Genomic DNA, 22,222 nt, shown 5'->3' with positions numbered 1-22,222 from the left:
ATAAGAATCTCCAAGGGTTTGAACTAGAGCTTGCCTCCTGCCTGAAGGCTCAGGGATACAAGACTTCACCAACCAGCTCCACCCTGAATTCCCATGCTGAGAATTGAAGTGCCTGCTGTTGTGCTGGGCCTTCTGAGAGACTGCGTGTCCTGGGAGCTAGAAGCGCGACGCAGCGAGGAGAAGCGCGTCGCCGCTGCAGCTGCTGTCGTCGTATCGCCGAAGAAGCGAGCCACCGCTGCCGCTTTCATCATCGCATCGCCGAAGCGCGGCACATCACCGGAGAAGCGGGACGCCACCACAGAGGTCGCCATCGCATCACAGGAGAAGCGCATCGCAGAGCCTGTCGCGGCTCCAGAGATCATCAAGTTGCCGCACGGCCATCCGGAGTGCATGCATCGCCCCAACGTTGTTGCATCGTAACCAAGAGACCATTTTGCCGCATCGCACCAGAGAAAAGTATCACATTGAGGTGCCATCTTGTCTCATCACACCGGAGAGCAGTAAGAAACAGATGCATTACCTCCCCACACAGTAAGGAGGCGAGCATCAACTCCCCTACGCAGCAGTAAGGAACCGACGCATCCACTCCACTCCGTGTAAGGAACCAACGCACCACCTTCCCTGCAACCCTTTTGTTTTTTTTGCGTTACGCATTCAAGGTACATTGAGAGTAAAGTGTCACATTTACAACTTGAGAGAACTGAGCTATTTTATAACCTTTTAGAGTCACTGTATTACTGTATGTGGTCACAAATGCTTTACACACTGCCTCTGAGATAGGCCTGCCTGCTCGTGCCAAGCTACCAAGGGGTGATTTTAGGAGTATAGCCCCTTAACCTGACTAGATGCAAGGGTCCCTATTTGGTCAAAGGTACCTACCTCTGCCAACTATAGACCCCCAGATCTAACATTAGGGCTATGAACTCGGCAAAAAAATTATTGAAATTCGATATCCTCCATTAAGAGGTATGGTCAAACTTCTACAGTGACCATTGATATTCCAGGGGTATTTAAAAAATATTACCAGCTATTGTACAGGCAAAAAAGTAGGGGCGCCCTTGGAAATTTCTCAAGTAGTAACTGAAGTGGAACTTGGGGATTCCCTGGATCAACTTGGTAGGAATGAGTTAGAAGAGGATTTTACACTTGGGAAGGTTCTAGTAGCTCTGCATGCCTTACCATCAGGGATGGCTGCTGGCCTTGATAAGATACCTTCAGAAATATACAAGGTCCTTAAATCTTTTATAGCCCCCATACTAATGGATTTGTTCTTTGGAGTATAACATAGCGGTCGTCCACCAGAGTCTTGGAAAGAGATGGATATTATTATTTTTCCTAAGACTTGGAGCTGCAGAGCCGGAGCCTAGCCGGAGCCGAGTAAACCTATTATCCTGAAGTCCGCAGTCCGCACGCCCGCCTGCCTGCCTGTTTGCCTGCCTGCCTCCCTGCGTTTCCCTACATGAGAACTAGCTCCGCAGGGGCTGACAGAGGCGGTCAGTGAGCCGTGCACCTGTGCACTGCTCCAGCTGCCTGAAGCTGCCTGTACTCGACCCAGCCCACCCTGGCCCTGGAAAAGTGATACCCGGGCTGCCGTGGTTCCAGCGCGACCTCAAAACTGCCGCTGTGCAGGCTCCGGCGGTGGTGGTGCGGGGGGGGGCGGCCACAGGTGACGAAAGACAAGAGAAGGCAAGAGGAGAGAGAGAGCCGAGTGAGGAGCTGCTGCAGAGAAGCCGCAAAGTGGAAGAGAGAGGCCGGGAGCCTGCGGACAAAATCGGCACTTAGACAAGCTGAGCTGCTGATCCTACCAGGCTAGGTGGGACCGAGAGCATACTGGGGCTGACCTCGAGCCTTCTCTTGAGATCCGGATACCCGGTATTGTGGAGACCCAGAGACCCTGCCCTGCCCGAAGCTACTGTGACCACGCGAACTGCACGCACCTGATTTGAGGAGGTGAGGAACTGGAGGGGGGGTTGCTGGGTGCTGCACACTGGTACAGGGGAAGAGACGACAGGGAGATGGAAGCACTGCCAGTCTCAGCGCCTGTTTCTTCCAATAGTGACTGGCGGTTACTGGCAGTAGGGACAGTGTAAGGCATGTGGCTGACCCCTTATTTCCCTGTATAGACCCTGCACAGCCCAGGAGTGACCCCCCTGCCTCGCGAAGCACATTGGGGGTCGATCACGTGCCGATACACACACCGCAAGAGAGCAGATAGATAACAGTGGGAGAGACCACAGAGAGTAGCGGGGGACCTGAAGCCCCAGAAGCATTAGAAAGCCCGAGGCCATCCCTGTAATTAGCCCTCACCTAAGCCGGCAGCAGAGGAGACAAAGCAACTTTGCTGCACTAACTATCACAAGGCGTTACCATCTGAGCAAACAACCCGCAGAGCTAGAGGCTCCGAAAAAAAAGGGAGATGAGGTCAGGGAAAGTACGAACAAATCCACCAAAAAATGCAAAGAAGAAAGTCAAGACCAAATCTTCTGCTCATCCCCTAGAGGGTAGTGCAACTCCCACATTAATTCCCCCCATTTATTCAATTTTTGGAACAATGAACTCTACTGGCAAATTTTCATTTCTGAAAGATCCTATGTCAGCCATATACTCAATGCCGGCAACACCAAAGGGATTGCAAAAACCAATGTCGCCAGATATAATAAGTATAAAGTCGACGGATACAAAGACCCTTTTGCCCGCTCCAAGCACCATTGCAGAAAGGGCCAACGGAACAGAAGGGACCCTCAACTGTACGGAAGCTACCCACTGTAAAAGTAAACATATGATGCAAATTCAGGTCCAAGTGCATAAGGAAAATAAAAGACATAACCCAGTACAAGGTGTGGGACTAGAGGAATCACTAACGTCAACTCAATTATTAAATAAGTCTTTGGACCGTTCCATCGAAGGACATACAACTAAATGTATATCAAACAAAAGCGACACAAACTTACCTACGATTGGAAGCAAACAACCTACAAGTAAAAGTGATAAACAACACAATATCAGTACGCATGACTCATCACACAAGGCTTATCCAAACAACCACTCAACCCCAAAATCGGCCCCATATTCAAGTCAAGTACAAATATCTCGTACAGAAAAAGCAAAGGAGTGCAACCCCGGGGGGGCACTCCAAAAACCCACAAATAATCACGAAAAAACCTTAATATACAAGGATCACTCGGACAACAATACAACTGAAAGTAACACCGAGCAAATAAACCCCCTTGATAAATCAATAATCATTATAAAGGAGGTACAGGATATACCGATAAAGGATTCATACTTAAAAAACTCTGTAATCAAGGATTCATTAAGCAAAAATATAATAGAGATATCCAGTGAAATGAATCAGGAACTGGATAATGGAATACTTATAGATTCATTAAATGGTCTTGACGTAGATGGTCAAAAGGAAATATCAATAATAGAAATCCAAAGTATTTCTGCAATGGCTGATTCACTAATAACAAAAAGTCCAGGAAATAGGCGACAAATAACTCAGGGGTGGAAAAATGTTACAACACACAAAGAACAAACACAACCGGAAGTCATCATTAATTATAATAAAGTTCACCAGTGCCAACAAGAAGTAGGACAGGATGTTAAAAACAATCTGGAATCCATATTCATGCTACACAGTGCACTGGGGTGTATATTGGAAACCTCCATCAAAACTCTTAATATGCAGTCAGATAAACTCGACATACAAATACATCTTATGAGTACAATGGCGGAACACATAGCCGGCATAAATAAAAAACTAGACATCTTGGCCAGCACATTCAATTACATTGAGGACCAGATTCACCCATGTACACCATCTAAGGTATGTACCTGCCACCCAATATTGGAAAAATTGCAGGATTTGGCATCTATACTCAATGATATCCTAAAGGAATGTAAGCTTGCCAACCAAACCAATAACAGTACCACAATTGACGGTGATCTCATTTCTTTCAACCCCTGTCAAAACATACAAACAAGCAACGTAATTAAACCCAGGAGTACTAATATAGATAACAATATTGCACCGCTGCAGCAAATCGCACATCAAAAAAACAAACAAAATAATTCAATAACAACATCTGACGAAATAATGGAGGAACCAAAAGCAACATGCGTCATTCCATCAATCAGACAAAATAACTACTCTAACCTACTAGAAACAGAACAACCTGCCCAGGATGGGGAAAAAAATCATTCCAACGAGAAAAGCCTAACTAAACGGCAGAAAAAAAGGGCAAGAAAAAATAGAAATCATCTCTCAAAGCACGTACCTGCTGATAAGCGGTTGATAATTAATTTCCCCGTCTTTGATCGGGCCAAAATAAAATCAAAACATGAACCTAATACCAAAGAGGGGACTTCCCAGTCGACAATAAAGAGAGAAAACGATTGTAAAGATCGGAAGACCTCGACCAAAGATGAGGGACATAATCTCATGTCAAAAACCTCCAATGATCGTGCACACATAAAATCATCAAAAAAAAACATACATATAGAGGGGGTTGTCCAAGCTAAAGCCCTTGAAGAGGGGAATTCTACCTATATTGATCATATGAGTTCATCTACTGCCATTAGTTGCACAGATATTAGTCATGATCCAGAGGACAGTATCGATGCACAACTAAATAAAACTTTAGCGAGTCTGCAATGCAAGCCGCAAAAAACAGAACTCGCCCCACGCCAAAAGGCCAGCACGTTGCATGAGGATAAGCAGCATCCCACAAATGATCACGAACAAAAAAAGTATGAGGCAAGCAATTGCAGGCTACAGTTTTGTCGCCAAAGGCGTAGACAAAAAACAGAAAGCGCCTTCAATCTTGATCACAACCACAAGTGTTAATCCCACAATTGGGAAAAGTGATATGGAAAAGAATAGACAAATAACAACAAAGATGGATAGAAAAACCCACGATAATATTCAAGTAACGCTTCCCAAGGATAACAAAGTAGAGCAGCAAAGTCCAGAAAAAACAAACCTAGAAAGAACAGGACGACGCCCGGTGATCCACGAAAAGGAAAATGGGTGTCTTTCGGAAATGGTCGGTGCAAAACGTGCAGACAGAGAAGTGAAACCTTCACCTAGCATGTCACCCATGCAAATTCAAAATGACGTATACAATCAAATAGTAAAATATCTGCACGTCAATGCAAAGGATACAGAAAGTTATAAATCAACGAAAACATGCCAAAACGGTAAAACATGCCTCGCCTCTGACCAAGTCACTGAGGTAAAATCAGCCAACACAGGAAAACTACTCTTTGTCCCTAACTACGAACCACAAGGCTCTCAAGACTTTTTAGATCGCGGGAATATACTCCACCTGACATCTACAATTTCAAGTCTTGGCGATCTAACTATAACTGACCTATTCTCAATTGAATTTATTGCCCCAAAAAATAACGAAACAAGGGAAAGCACACTTACAACCTGGAGGGATGTAGGAATAGTTAAACGCATTCTTTCTGAAATGGCTAAATTTGAAGAGTGGGGAATCACCCTGAAAGAAGTGGTAAACTCAGGTTATCCGTCTCCTCTATTAAGAAAGTATACTAAAAGAGAAAATCAAGTTCGGATAAATCGACCAACGTACTCAGTGCTCCAAGGTGCCAGGGGGGCTGAATCGGCTGACAATGAACATCTGAAACAGAAATCGTCAACTAATATCAACTGAACCCACTGTCAGCCAGGCGATACCGAAGGAAATACCATAAAACTCCTCTCTTGGAATATCGCTGGCGCAAAAGACATTTTAAAGAAGCACAGTAAATCAGCCTCCTGGGATCAATATGACATCATAGCCTTACAGGAAACGTGGCTAACAGAACCAATTGATGTACCAGGTAGATTATGTTTCCATGTAAGTGCGCTTCGCCCCCAGCGATACGGGCGTGCAAGCGGGGGGCTCTCAGTTTATATCACAACTGCCCTGATGATCAATGCTATTCAATTGGCCACATCAACACCAGACATGCAAATAATCAAATTGGAGAGCATAGCAAAGGGCAAAACTGGACCTATCATTTTGATCAACATATATGCCCACCCGAAAAAAGCACTTAAAAAAGCTCTCTTTCAACGAGTCGCAACTGTTGTATCAAACATCCGCCTTGAACAACCAAGTTGGGAGATTATTCTCACTGGCGATTTTAACTCCAATCTCCTACACGAACCAGAAGATGAAGATAATATCAATGTAGCGAATGATATGTGGAATGTTGTACCCCAGGAGATTCCACTGGTCAAGAAGACAGATAAAGAGGGCAGACAGCTGATGTGGGATCTTGAACACCTTGGGGTAAGGGTAATAAATGGCAGATCTAACCAGGATAAACCCCCTGCTATCACCTATACAGGCCACAATGCAAGTTCCATCCTGGATTATACAATAGTAACATTACCCTTGCTTAATCTAATAAAAAACTTTCAAATAATCTGTACTTTAGATAGTGACCACTCCATGCAACACTTTGAGATAACGCTGACTACAACCAGGTACTTACAAGCACCCATGAAAGCAGGTAATACTTCAACAATCAACCTGAAGCGTTTAAAATGGACGAGCGAATCAATCCCTCAAATAGCTCTGGACGCCAAGAAACTATTTCAAACGCTCACCCAGGAGAATGCCCTGTGCTCGGAAATTTGGTTTGATTATTTGGAAAAGCTTCCTAGGACCAGCATTAATTTTAAAAAGAAGAACTCTTTTAAAAGTAATACCAAATTCAATAAAACAACACTCTCATTGAGGAAACGCTTGCAAAAACTAACACGACGAGCATATGGCCACAGCATAAATCCCAGTATCTGGCAAGCAGTCCGGGTAATAAGGAAACAATACAAGAAATTAATTTGGACAGAAAAACAAAACCAAGCAAATGATTTCTGGTCTAAACTGTTGTATAATGTAAAAAAATCGGATTCAAGGGCTTTCTGGTCACAAGTCAACTCCTTACATCAAACAGTGCAACCAACAAGTATGACCTGCATTAGTGAAACTGTATGGGTCCAACATATAGTCGCCACATTTTCAATTAAGTCATCAACGCATTTAATAACAACCACAATATTTGCAGGCAAAACATCCGGAATACTGGAGCAGGAAGATATCACCTCTGCCCAGCCAACCAACACGATCAACCATCATGAAAGTATGGCTCAATCGTCACGGCAAGATGAGGAGTTTCTCATACTACAAATAATCAAGAAAAGCAGGCAAGACAGTGCACCAGGTCCGAACGGCATCCCGCATGCCATTTTTAAAGAGGACCCCCAGTACTGGGCCAGCAATTTCAATCTCCTCTTTCGATCAATAAACAACACCGGTCGTGTCCCAGATAGCTGGAGGGGAGCTATCATAAACCCAATCTACAAAGGTGGAGATCGCAAAGATCCAAATAATTATCGCCTGATAGCCCTCATTGATGCCGAAGCTAAATACTATGCATCTCTTGTTCTAGCTGATCTGGCTCAATGGTCTGAAACGAACAACAAAATACCGCTGAACCAGACTGGATTTTGCTGCGGTATGGGAACCATGGCAAATGCAATGTCACTATGCCTGATTGCTGAAAAAAGTCTACAAAACCACTTGGAACTCTACACCTGTTTCGTGGACTTTAAGGCGGCATTTGACCGTGTCAGCAGGCAAACACTTTGGGCCAAACTGAAACACCAGGGCTTACCGGACTCAATCCTCACACCAATCATTGACCTGTATACCAATACCTGGATGCAGGTAAAAATTGACAACGGGCAGCGGTTAACGCGAAAGATCGGCACCGTAGACGGCCTAAAACAAGGCTGTGTGTTGGCCCCTCACCTTTTTAATCTGTTTATGGCAGACTTGACAGTAAGCCTAGACCAGATTAATGCCCATCCTCCCCGGCTAGGTAATTTACGTGTAACACATCTATCCTATGCCGACGATGTGGTGCTATTAAGTCAAACGAGAATAGGCTTACAACGTCTACTGCAAGAACTGACCAGTTACACCAAACAGAATCTGCTAGAAATAAACAGCAAGAAAACCAAGATAATGGTTATAACACGACGCCACAAAGCCCCACCAACTTTCCTAATAGAGAATGTTAAGCTGGAAGTGGTGGATAGCTACAGGTATCTGGGGATACAACTAGATAAGCGCCTCAACTTCTCTACTCACTTTAAAGACATTGAAAAAAAGGTTCTACCCTACTACATGCCTTCACCAACTTAGTGATCGAGCTCAAAGGCCCATTGGTCTCCCCTTTGCCAACCACAATGAAAGCAAAGTTACTGCCAACAATAGCATACGGGAGTGTGCTACATCATGGCAAAAGTGCGATACTCATTGACAAAATACAAACCAAAGTCTACAAGCGTGTATTTGCCTTACCAAGCAACACATCACCGGCACAAGTAAGACTTGAATTTGGTTTGCAATCGCAAGTGCTTTTGAAAAAGTATGAGACCATCACATTTTGGTATGATGTCTGGAGGAATCAGGAAAATGAAGTCTACAGCGCCATGTGGGAAGCAATCCAAAAGAGTCTGAACTCCGAGTACACTAAGTACTTAAGACAATCGCAAGAAACAACTGAGTTGGCAACTCTCTGGGAAACTAAGCTTCCAGTAATGTCATTTAAACAAGTGGTTAAGAAGACTGCCAAAAGACACTCGCTCCTTAACGATAACCTAACCTTTAGTCATCGAACCCACGCCTGGATGACTATCAACTCATATAAAAAGCCTATACCAGCAGCCTATTTAGACCTTGCTTTCTCGCCATTTATTAAGCGCAAATACCTCAATTTAAGGTTGAGTAACTTTCCAACAAGTGCTGATCAACCGAAATGGAGGCCCCAAGAAAGTAAAGAATGCGAACTTTGTGGTGCAGGTAAACAAGACTTCATTCACTTGATTTGTATCTGTTCAGCCATGAATCAAGCTCGTCGGTGTTGGCTAAAATCTAAGTTCAATGAACATGGAGTACGCACCTGTCGGTCAGCGATTGTTCAAATCCTATGTTCAATGGATCCACAATTGATATGCAGAACAGTCAAATTCATCACCCATTTCGAGAAAAAACGAGGCCCATGGGAAAGACTTGATCTTGAAACAAGAACTCCTTTCATTGTGGCAGAGCCAAGGCCCTCAACAAGCATATCGTTAAGCTAGATTGACATCTGATTTTATAGACTTTATCTTTTATACAGTAATGTCAATATCCTGCTTTTTAAATACTGTGGTATTTTATATATTGTAATGGTTTTATTTAACTACACAATAAAGAATTACTTACTTGAACACCTCCTAAGACGTACGAACCACTGGATAACCCAGCTTCATACATGCCAATATGCTTGATTAATTCTGATACCAAGATATATTCCAAAATTTTGGCCAGTTGACTAGGGAGGGTCATAGGTCATCTGGTGTTGCCCTAGCAGCATGGTTTCATTCCCGTTAAAGGGACAGTTTATCACATAAGGCGGGTTATACGTTGTTTGACATCAAGGTTGATAGCTAGCTAGCTATATAGATAGATAGATATATAGATTTATAGACAGATAGATAGATAGATAGATAGATAGATAGATAGATAGATAGATAGATAGATAGATAGATAGATAGATAGATAGATAGATAGATAGATAGATAGATAGATAGATAGATAGATAGATAGATAGATAGATAGGATAGTTTTTTATTGCACAATTAAGTTAAATCATTGCAATGAGGCCATATATAAAAACAGTATTAAGTGCATATGTTCCAATATTATAAAAAAGTGTAAAATGTTATTTCAGTCGCTTGCTCAAAATAAATTAAAACGTTTAAACACCGCTTAAGCAACTATAAACATGAAGCCTTCAAAAATGCTTAGGCACAGCATTATGAATGTATAGTTCTGTGCAATGGTCAGAATACAAAACTGCCTTTACTGCCATGAGATATTTCAAAAAGCGTGCCGCCAGCTGCACTGATTCGCCTTTCAAGCACTCGACTAGGGCAGCTTGACATGTCAAGATATTTAATATACGCCAAAGTGGGGGAAGTGAATATATTCTCAGAGCCTAGTATCTCTCAAATGCACATTATGTGAGTTTGGGATTCCTTTACTGCTCCGCATGCTTGGCACTTAGTATCTGCAAGCTCTTTGTACCCACGCCCATATTTGTATGCCACCAGTGGGATCAATCCGAACTGCAATTTCATTAATTGACACTTCATCATTGATTTTAAGGGGGAGGACAGGGAGAGTGGCAAGGTCTCACTGTTATAGAGCTTTGAAGCCCAGCTTCCATGACTGAAGTTTTTCAATGTTTTCATATCACTGTTTACGGACAGTAACTTTTCTTGTTTTGTTAAAAGACTTGCGGTCGCTGATATGGGAAACCATATAGTCTTTGCTTTCAATACCTCGACACAATGAGCTAGAAATTGACACCATTTGGGCCCTCTGGTGTCTATCATTGTACAGATGTTTTTAGGACGAGCCTAAGGCATTGCTTTAGCAATGCTTGTTGGCGAGATTATAGTAGGGGACCTAAAAAGTCTGACAAAACTGCGATCGGACACAGTGCATGTGAGCACAACCATGCGCTTGTGCGCGCGCGCCGTGCTCCACCTCTGCTGCCACTTCAACTCACCAGGCTGCACACCCCCTCGCCCCTCCCTCGCCAATGTCCCTCCCACCCTTCCTTTGATCTGATGCGTGAGCACATCGCCAGCCAAATCACACACCACCATTTGTCTGTGCCTTGGCATCAGACTTCAAAGGCTGCCGCTCCCCCGCCCACCCCCCGCATGCACATTGCATACCACCATTTGTCTGTGCCTCGGCATCAGACTTCAAAGGCTGCCGCTCCTGCACCCCAACCCCGCCTCAGCAATGCCGAAAGCTTGTTTTTTTTGCATCCTTTTCGCGGGGAAGCCGTGTTTTGTTCGGCGTTCTCTGCACCTTTCTCGGTTTTTTTCTGAACGAAAGTGAAAGCCTACCGTGCTTGTTTACAGTAGCCTTGCTCCTCAAATGCTGTTGCTGTGTTGCCATCTCTCTAGGGACACTCAGCAGAAAACACTCGACTTGCTAGCTGCAAGGCTACATTAGCTATGCTTTGCCTCTAGACACATTGATCCCTCGCAGACTGTGCTGACTCTGCCCCTCCTGATTCTGAAACTGACCAACTCAGTCACCGCGCAATCTCTTTTCTTTGTCTTATGATGTCTGCCCGCCATTTACTTCAGACCATCACACCTCCTAACCCTCACACACCCTCACACACCCTCACACACCCTCACTCACCCTCACACCCTCACCCACCCTCACATACCCTCACTCACCCTCACATTCTCACCCTCACACCCTTACACCCTCTCACACTCACATCCCCACACACCCTCACCCTCATACCCCCTCACCCTCACCCCACACACCTCCTCACCCTCACACCCCCTTACTCTCACAAACCCTCACCCTCACACCTCCTCATCCTCACCCTCACACACCCTCACCCTCACACACCATCACCCTCACTCACCCCCTCACCCTCATACACCCTCTCACCCTCACACACCCTCTCACCCCCTCACATCCCCTCACCCTCACATCCCCTCACCCTCCCTCCCTCACACCCACTCACCCTCACACCCCCTCACCCTCACACCCCTCCCCCTCACCTTCACACCCCCTCACCCTCACACCCCCCTCACCCTCACACACCCCCTCACCCTCACCCACCCTCTCACCATCACCCACCATCTAACCCTCTCACACCCTCTCACCCTCACACACCTCCTCACCCTCACACCCCCTTACTCTCACACCCCCTTACTCTCACAAACCCTCACCCTCACACCTCCTCATCATCACCCTCACACACCCTCACCCTCACACACCATCACCCTCACTCACCCCCTCACCCTCACACACCCTCTCACCCTCACACACCCTCTCACCCTCACACCCCCTCACATCCCCTCACCCTCACATCCCCTCACCCTCCCTCCCTCACACCCACTCACCCTCACACCCCCTCCCCCTCACACCCCCTCACCCTCACACCCCCACACCCCCTCACCCTCACACCCCCCTCACCCTCACCCACCCTCTCACCGTCACCCACCATCTAACCCTCACACACCCTCTCACCCTCACACACCCTCACTCACCCTCACACTCCCTCTCACCCTCACTCACTGTATGGCCCTCACTCACTCTATACAGCCCTCACTCACTCTATTGCCCTCACTCACTCTATTGCCCTCACTCACTCTATCTATCTATCTCTATCGCCCTCACTCACTCTATCTATCTCTCTATCGCCCTCCCTCACTCACTTTATCTATCTCTCTATCGCCCTCCCTCTATCTATCTATCTATCTATCTATCTATCTATCTATCTATCTATCTATCTATCTATCTATCTATCTATCTATCTATCTATCTATCTATTTATCTATCTATCTATCTATCTATCTATCTATCTATCTATCGCCCTCCCTCACTCTATCTATCTATATATTGCCCTCCCTCACTCTATCTATCTATCTATCTATCTATTGCCCTCCCTCACTCTATCTATCGCCCTCCCTCTATATATCTATCGCCCTCCCACTATCTATCCATCCCCTCCCTCTATCTATCTATCGCCCTCCCTCTATCTATCTATCGCCCTCCCTCTATCGCCCTCACTCTATCTATCGCCCTCCCTCCCTCTATCTATCGCCCTCCCTCTCTTCCACACACCTCCTTCTCTAACTCCCTGTTCTCTTCTCTTCTCCCGTGCTGATTTGCTGCTCTCTTCCACCCTGCCTCCTTCTCTAACTCCCTGTTCTCTTCTCTTCTCCTGTGCTAATCTGCTGCTCTCTTCCAACCCGCCTCCTTCTTTAACTCCCTGTTTTCTTCTCCTGCGCTAATCTGCTGTTCTCTTCCACTCGCCTCTTTCTCTAACTCCCCGTTGTCTTCTCCTGTGCTGATCTGCTGCTCTCTACCACCGCCTCCTTCTTTAACTCCATGTTCTCTTCTGCTGTGCTGTTATGCTGCTCTCCTCCACCCACCTCCTTCTCTAACTCCCTGTTTGCTTCTGTTCTCCAGAGCTGATCTGCTAATCTCTTCAACCCGCCTTCTTTTCCACCACTCTGTTTTCTTCTCCCGCGCTGTTCTGCTGCTCTCTTCAACCCCACCTCCTTCTTTAACTCCCTGTTCTCTTCTGCTGTGCTGATCTGCTGCTCTCTTCCACCCACTTCCTTCTCTAACTCCCTGTTCTCTTATTTTTTCCCTCTGCTTATTGCTGCTCTCTTTCACCATACCTCCTTCTTTAACTCCCTGTTCTCTTCTGCTGATCTGCTGCTCTCTTCCACCTCACCTCCTTCTCTAACTCCCTGTTCTCTTCTCCTGTGCTAATCTGCTGCTCTCTTCCACCCCACCTCCTTCTTTAACTCCCGTTCTCTTCTGCTGTGCTGATCTGCTCCTCTCTTCCACCCACCTCCTTCTCTAACTCCATTTTCTCTTCTCTTCGCCCGTGCTGATCTGCTGCTCTCTTCCACTCTGCCTCCTTCTCCAACTCCCTGTTCTCTTCTCTTCTCCTGTGCTGCTCTGCTGCTCTCTTCCACCCCACCTCCTTCTTTAACTCCCTGTTTTCTTCTCCTGTGCTAATCTGCTGTTCTCTCCCACCCGCCTCTTTCTCTAACTCCCTGTTCTCTTCTCCTGTGCTGATCTGCTACTCTCTTCCACCCCACCTCCTTCTTTAACTCCCTGTTCTCTTTTCCTGTGCTGATCTGCTGCTCTCTTCCACCCACCTCCTTCTTTAACTCCATGTTCTCTTCTGCTGTGCTGTCATGCTGCTCTCTTCCACCCACCTCCTTCTCCAACTCCCTGTTCTCTTCTCTTCTCCCGAGCTGATCTGCTTCTCCCTTCCACCCGCCTTCTTCTCTACCTCCCTGTTCTCTTTTCTTCTCCTGTGCTGATCTGCTGCTCTCTTCCACCGCCTCCTTCTTTAACTCCCTGTTCTCTTCTCCTGTGCTAATCTGCTGCTCTCTTCCACCCGCCTCCTTCTTTAACTCCCTGGTCTTTTCTCCTGTGCTGATCTGCTGCTCTCATCCACGCCACCTCCTTCTTTAACTCCCTGGTCTCTTCTCTTCTCCTGTGCTGAACTGCTGTTCTCTTCCAACCGCCTCCTTCTTTAACTTGCTGTTATCTTCTCTTGTGCTGTTCTGCTGCTCTCGTCCACCCCAACTCCTTTTTTAACTCCCTGTTCACTTCTCTTCTCCTGTGATGATCTGCTGTTCTCTTTCACCCTGCCTCCTTCTCTAACTCCCTGTTCTCTTCTCCTGTGCTAATATGGTGTTCTCTTGCACCCACTTCCTTCCTTATCTCCCTGTTCTTTTCTCCTGTGCTGATCTGCTGCTCTCTTCCACCCACCTCCTTCTTTAACTCCCTGTTCTCTTCTCCTGTGCTGATCTGCTGCTCTCTTCCACCCCACCTCCTTCTTTAACTCCCGGTTCTCTTCTCCTGTGCTGATCTGCTGCTCTCTTCCACCCGCTTCCTTCTTTAACTCCCTGTTCTCTTCTCCTGCGCTAATCTGCTGCTCTCTTCCACATACATCCTTCTCTAACTGCACACACACATACATCCACGCACACACACACATACAACCACACACAAACAACCACACAAACACACACAACCACACACACAACCACACAAACACACACAACCACACACACAACCACACACACACACAACCACACACACACAATCACACAACCACACACGCAACCACACACACAACCCCACACATCACCTCACACACACAACTACACACACAACCACACACACAACCACAAACACACACCCACACATACAACCACACACACAACCACACAACCATACACCTAACCACACACACAACCACAAACACAACATACACACAACCACACACACAACCACACACACACCCACAACCACACACCCAACCACACACCCAACCACACCCAACCACACACACAACCACAACCACACACACAGCCACACATACAACCACACACACACACAACCATACACACACAACCACACCCAACCACACACAACCACACACACAACCACACACAGATACAACCACACACAATCACACACACAACCACACACACACACACCACACACACACAACCACACACACACACACAACCACACACACACACAAATCTATCGCCCTCACTCTATCTATCTGTCACCCTCACTCTATCTATCTATCGCCCTCACTCTATCTATCTATTGCCCTCACTCTATCTATCGCCCTCACTCTATCTATTTATCGCCATCACTCTATCTATCTTTGGCCCTCCCTTTAGCTATCTATCGCTCTCACTCTATCTATCTATCGCACCACCACAGCATCACTCAGGGTCACAACAGCATCACTCAGGGGCACCACAACATCACTATGCGCTACCACAGCATCACTGAACACCACAGCATCACTCGTCACCACCACATCACTCTTCGCCACCACAGTATCAATCTGTGCAACCATTCAACAACAACTGGTTCAAATATATTGTCTCAAAGTTTCAAGCTTTATTACAAATGTCTCAAAAACATGTTAATATTTCACTTCTGTTCTTGGATTTTCGTCACAATAAAATACACTGAACATAATCTTCACAAAAGTTATTTACAAAAGTTTAAGCTAATGCCATTATAAATTACAATAACTTTTATTTAAGTATTAATTATTTAAAAAAATTAAAAGACATTGTTATTTGTAATATCAATACATCTAAGTCACGTAAATACAAAACATGTTGCATTACAAATCCTACAAACCAACACATAAATAAAAAATGTGTCATTTACAAGACCAATAGCTCAAACTTTAGCAATGCTTGTTGGTGAGATTATAGTAGGCGACCTAAAAAGTCTGACAAAACTGCGGATAGGACACAGTGCATGTGAGCACAACCACGCGCTCGTGCGCGCGCCATGCTCCACCTCTGCCGGCACTTCAGCTCACCAGGCTGTACACCCCCTCACCCCTCGCTCACCAATGTCCCTCCCACCCTTCCTTTTATCTCCGCCGCAAGTTTCACAGTCTCCTCACCGCCCCCTTCCTTTAATGTCCCTCCCCCAGCACAGAGTGCACATCGCTTGATTTCGGGATGGCTCCCCTTTCAAAAGCCTCTTACAGTATCGATACGTATTCATATACGCTAAGGTGAATTGTTAGTAAGTGAAAAAGCTCTCCTACTCTAATTTGCTGCATTTTTGATAGATCATTTTTTCCTGACCTTCTGCAGCTTCCAGCGATCTCTTCACGTGATACTCTGTGAACCTTACTATCACGTGCTGTGCTCCAAAGCCTGCTTTCCTGGTTGGTTTACACCCTTGTCTTTGGGATGGCTCCCCTTTAAAAAGCTGCTTACAGTACGGATACGTATTCATATACGCTAAGGTGAATTGTTAGTAAGTGAAAAAGTGCTCCTACTCTAATTTGCTGCGTTTTTGATAGATCATTTTTTCCCCGACCTTCTGCAGCTTCCAGCGATCTCTTCACGTGATCCTCTGTGAACCTTTCTATCGCGTGCTGTGCTCCAAAGCCTGCTTTCCAGGTAGGTTTACACCCATTTAAGTAGATGCTGTATGATATCACGCACTGCACAAATGTTGCTCCGCTCTCAATAACAGAGGCTTGAATAACAGAGAAAATGAATACAAACCTTTCTATCGCGTGCTGTGCTCCAAAGCCTGCTTTCCTGATTGGTTTACACCCTTATTTTCGGGATGGCTCCCCTTTGAAAAGCCACTTACAGTATCGATACGTATTCATATACGCTAAGGTGAATTGTTAGTAAGTGAAAAAGCTATCCTACTCTAATTTGCTGCGTTTTCGATAGATAATTTTTTCCCGACCTTCTGCAGCTTCCAGCAATCTCTTCACGTGATCCTCTGTGAACCTTTCTATCGCGTGCTGTGCTCCAAAGCCTGCTTTCCTGGTTGGTTTACACCCTTGTTTTCGGGATGGCTCCCCTTTAAAAAGCCGCTTACAGTACGGATACGTATTCATATACGCTAAGGTGAATTGTTAGTAAGTGAAAAAGTGCTCCTACTCTAATTTGCTGCGTTTTTGATAGATCATTTTTTTCCCGACCTTCTGCAGCTTCCAGCGATCTCTTCACGTGATCCTCTGTGAACCTTTCTATCACGTGCTGTGCTCCAAAGCCTGCTTTCCAGGTAGGTTTACACCCATTTAAGTAGATGATGTATGATAACACGCACTGCACAAATGTTGCTCCGCTCTCAATAACAGAGGCTTGAACAACAGAGAAAACGAATACAAATCCGAAACTGGAGTCACAACTGAACACATCCATTGCAAGCGAAGGTGTTTAAAGACAAACTATCACATCGTACTCACTTCCTGTGGATATATGGGCGTGCGAGGAGGCACTCACTTCCTAAGCAGACAAATCCCCCTCCAGATGCCAGGCAGTGACTCCCTCACGCACGGCTGCAGGCTAAGGTGTCCACACCGGAGTACTACAAATTATTTGCGCGCACACACACACAACTGGATCGCATACATGGGAACATTCACGGAGAAAAGCAAACACTCCAAAGGTCGAGTGTTTAAATGGCTATTCCACATCAGCAGCGGTCATTGTTGCAGTGACACACCAACACCGCACTCACAGGAACAGAAACTCGAAATACCCTTGGCGTTATACCTAGAAACGAGCACACACACACTCTACCTCACCTCTAAGAAAATAATACACTGGGGTGCTGTCCATTCATAGCACTGGATGTTGAAATGTAGACCCCCATCAGCAGCGGTCATTGTTGCAGTGACGCACCAACACCGCACTCACAGGAACAGAAACTCAAAATACCCTCGGCGTTATTCCTAGAAATGAGCACATTCACTCTACCTCACCACTAAGAAAATAATACACCGTGCTGTCCATTCATGTTGAAATGTGCGTACTCACACACTGCACACTCACACACTGCGCACTCACACTACTTTGGGCCACGTACGCTCTGCGCACTCACACTCTGAGGTCTCACACTACTTTAGGCCACACACTCTGCTCCCTCACATTACTTTAGGCCACACACTCTGCGCCCTCACACTACTTTAGGCCACACATGGCGCCCTCACACTACTTTAGGCCACACACTCTGCACCCTCACACACTCAGTGCCACATAATAATATGCTACATAATTACACTGCACTCATTGCAACATACACTCCAATCAATACCACTCAGGGCCACATAATTACATGCCACACAATTACACTCTACTGAATACAACATACACTCCACACAATACCACTCAGTGCCACATAATTATATGCTACATAATTACACTGCGCTTAACGCAACATACACTCCAAATACCACTCAGTGCCACATAATTACACACCACATAATTACTCCACCGAATGCAACACACATTCCACACAATACCACTCAGTGCCACATAATTATATGCTACATAATTACAATGCAACATACACTCCAAACAATACCACTGAGTGCCACAAATAATACACGCCACATAATTACACTGCACTCAATGCAACATACACTCCAAATACCACTCAGTGCCACATAGTTACACGCCACATAATTACACTGCACTCAATGCAACATACACTCCAAATACCACTCAGTGCCACATAGTTACACGCCACATAATTACACTGCACGCAATGCAAGATTCACTCCAAATACCACTCAGTGCCACATAATTACACGCCACATAATTACTCTCAACTGAATACACTATACACTCCAGACAATACCACTCTGTGCCACATAATTACACTGCAATCAACGCAACATACACTCCAAACACCACTCAGTGCCACCTAATTACATGCCACATAATTACACTGCACTAAATGCAACGTACACTACAAATACCACTCAGTGCCACATAATTACACGCCACATAATTGCACTACACTCAATGCAACATACACTCCAAATACCACTCAGTGCCACATAATTACACACCACATAATTACACTGCACTCAATGCAACATACACTCTAAATACCACTCAGTGCCACATAGTTACACGCCACATAACTACACTGCACTCAATGCAACATACACTCCAAATACCACTCAGTGCCGCATAGTTACATGCCACATAATTACACTGCACTCAATGCAACATACACTCCAAATACCACTCAGTGCCACATAATTACATGCCACTGAATGCAACATACACTCCAAATACCACTCAGTGCCACATAATTATATGCTATATATTCACATCCTCTCAACGCAACATACTCTCCAAATACCACTCAGTGCCACATTACACACCACATAATGACACTGCACTCAATGCAACATACACTCCTAATACCACTCAGTGCCACATAATTACACGCCACATAATTACACTGCACTCAATGCAACATACACTCCAAATACCACTCAGTGCCACATATTTACATGCCACATAATTACACTGCACTGAATGCAACATACACTCCAAATGCCACATAATTACACGCCACATAATTACACTGCGCTCAATGCAACATAGACTCCAAATACCACTCAGTGCCACATAATTACACTCCACATAATTACACTGCACTCAATGCAACATACACTCCAAATATCACTTTGTGCCACAATATTATATGCTACATATTTACACTGCGCTCAACGCAACATACACTCCAAATACCACTCAGTGCCACATAATTACACGCCACATAATTACACTATCTATCTATCGCCCTCACTCTATCTATCTATCTATCGCCCCTCACTCTATCTATCTATCTATCGCTCCTCACTCTATCTATCGCCACTCACTCTATCTATCTCACTCACTCTATCGCACTCACTCTATCTATCGCATCACCACAGCATCACTCATCACTACCACTGCATCACTCGGGAGCACCACAACATTACTATGCACTACCACAGCATCACTGAACGCCACAGCATCACTCATCATCACCACAATATCACTCAGCGCCACCATAGCATCAATCTGTGCAACCATTCAACAAAAACTGGTTCAAAAGCTTTACTACAAATGTCACAAAAGGATGTTAATATTTCACTTCTGTTCTTGGATTTTCGTCACAATAAAATACACTGAACATAGTTTTCACAAAAGTTATTCACAAAAGTTTAAGCTATTGCCATTATAAATTACAATAACTTATGTAAGTATTCATTATTTAAAAAAAATAAAAGCCATTGTTATTTGTAATATCAATACATCTAAGTAACGTAAATACAACACATATTGCAGTACAAATGCTATAGGTGTCACATTTGCGAAAGTTATATATATTGGCATTGTAAATGACAAAGCTATTAATTTCGCTATTTTCAAAACCAACACATAAATAAAACATTTGTCATTTACAATACCAATAGCTCAAACTTTCCTAATGCGAGACCTATTGCATTGCAAATGCTTGTTCTTTAGTGTTTTGTCCCAGGCTTGTTTTACTTTTAGACAATACACTATAAATCTAGCCTTTGAGATCCACTTTTGGGATGAAAGGTTGAATTTCCTACGTATTTGCGTATGAGAGGTAGCGGTCCGCAGAAAAAAGACTTTACGAAAACAGGCCGACTGTGCTCTGTCCAGTCATGTTGTCATCTTGTCTTTGAAGGCTATTGCACCATGGGCTACAGATGGTAAAAATGTTGCCCTCATTTTTCTGATTAAGGGAGTGAGATAAGGTGAACTTATGGCTTTCCTTGCTCTACAGAAAATGCCTTCCAAGGATTGAACTGTTCCTTGCATTGCAGTGATGTGAACGGAGGGTCGTCCTTTACGATCGATCCATACTCCTAAGTACTTGTAGGTGGTCACTATCTCAATAGGTTTACCATCAATGTCCCATGCACCTTTCCTTTTTGTTTTTCGCAAGATTATCATTGCCTTTGTTTTTGTCATGTTTATTTTTAAATTGTTCTCTCTGCAGTATAAAGACAGTGCCGTTAGCAGCCGCTGTAGACCAATCAAGGTTTGATTGAGCAATATCGTGTCGTCCGCATAATGGAGCAATTGAATTTTGGTTTCAGCTAGTTTGGGAGGATACGCTCGTGCATCAGCCAACCATTCAGGTAAATCGGCGAAGTATAGATTAAAAAGCATTGGGGCTAATAAGCATCCTTGCTTTAAGCCTTTGTTGGTTTGTAATTTTTTGGTGGTGGACAAGGCTGTAGTAACTCTAATCTTGACCCAAGTGTCAGAGTATAGAGCAATCAGTGCTGTTAAGGGTGTATTATCAATGTCCCAATTGTATCAGTTTTGTCCATAGTCGTTGGCGGGACACACTGTCAAAGGCAATTTGGAAATTGATGTACGCAAGGTACAGAGCCCTGCCTTTTTTGCCAGTGTTGTTTCGATCAGGTTGGAAATACAAGGCTGAGATTGGGGGACAGATGGCTATGATCCTCCTTGATGTGAAGAAGGCATTTGATTAGGTGGCTGGAGATTCTTGTGGGGGATGCTAGATCTAAAAGGCTTTGGCCCCCGAATCATCACTGCCATTCAGGCCATGTACTCCAAACCACGAGCACAGCTACATCTAATGGGGGAGGAATCGGAAAATATAATAATATCAAGGAGAACTAGACAGCAATGCCCCTGTTCTCTCATTCTGTTTGCTCTATATATAAACCCTCTGATAGAGAAGATCTTGAACAATCAGGGGATAAAGCCGATAATCTGAAAAGGGTTTGAGACAAAGGTGCTATCATATGCTGATGATATCGCCATTGTCACCACCAACCCAGCAGAAGCAATCAGGGAAGCTGTAGCCATTGCAAAGTATTTGGTCAAGCTTCAGGGTATTCCCTGGATGAAGGGAAAATGCAAGTAATTTGCACAGATAACCTTGCCTTTAAAGATACTTGGCGAGTAGAAACTGCAGTGTATCTGGGTATTCGTATAAGTCCAATGGCAGGCACAATAGATACGATTAATTGTAATCCTTTGATAGAGACAATATCTATGGACCTGAAGGGAATAAATGGGTTACATTTATCTATTATCAGCTGGGGCAATGTTTTAAAGATAACAATGCTTCCTAAAATGTTATACTTTTTTCGGTCAATCCCAGTGGCAACAGACGTATCAATTTTAAAAACACTAGAATCCATTTTTGCAAACTTTATTTGGCAATATGGGAAGGTAAGACAGTCATTAAAATATCTGACTCTACCT

At 44.7% G+C, this 22,222-nt stretch overlaps 1 long non-coding RNA gene across 1 annotated transcript in view; it reads right to left on the bottom strand.

Annotated features, from left to right (window-relative positions):
• Positions 1–17,505, bottom strand: part of LOC147659129 (uncharacterized) — a 76,511-nt gene extending 59,006 nt beyond the window's left edge. The window contains exon 1 of the long non-coding RNA XR_015307312.1: positions 17,404–17,505. This is a non-coding gene — a long non-coding RNA (uncharacterized LOC147659129). The remainder of the gene's footprint in view (positions 1–17,403) is intronic.
• Positions 17,506–22,222: the final 4,717 nt, after the last annotated feature.

This window comes from Lissotriton vulgaris, unplaced genomic scaffold (genome assembly GCF_964263255.1).
Source record: "Lissotriton vulgaris unplaced genomic scaffold, aLisVul1.2 SCAFFOLD_624, whole genome shotgun sequence".
Taxonomy (NCBI): Eukaryota; Metazoa; Chordata; class Amphibia; order Caudata; family Salamandridae; genus Lissotriton; species Lissotriton vulgaris.
Note: the sequence above shows the minus strand (reverse complement) of the source record. Positions and strands in the feature narration are given on the sequence as shown.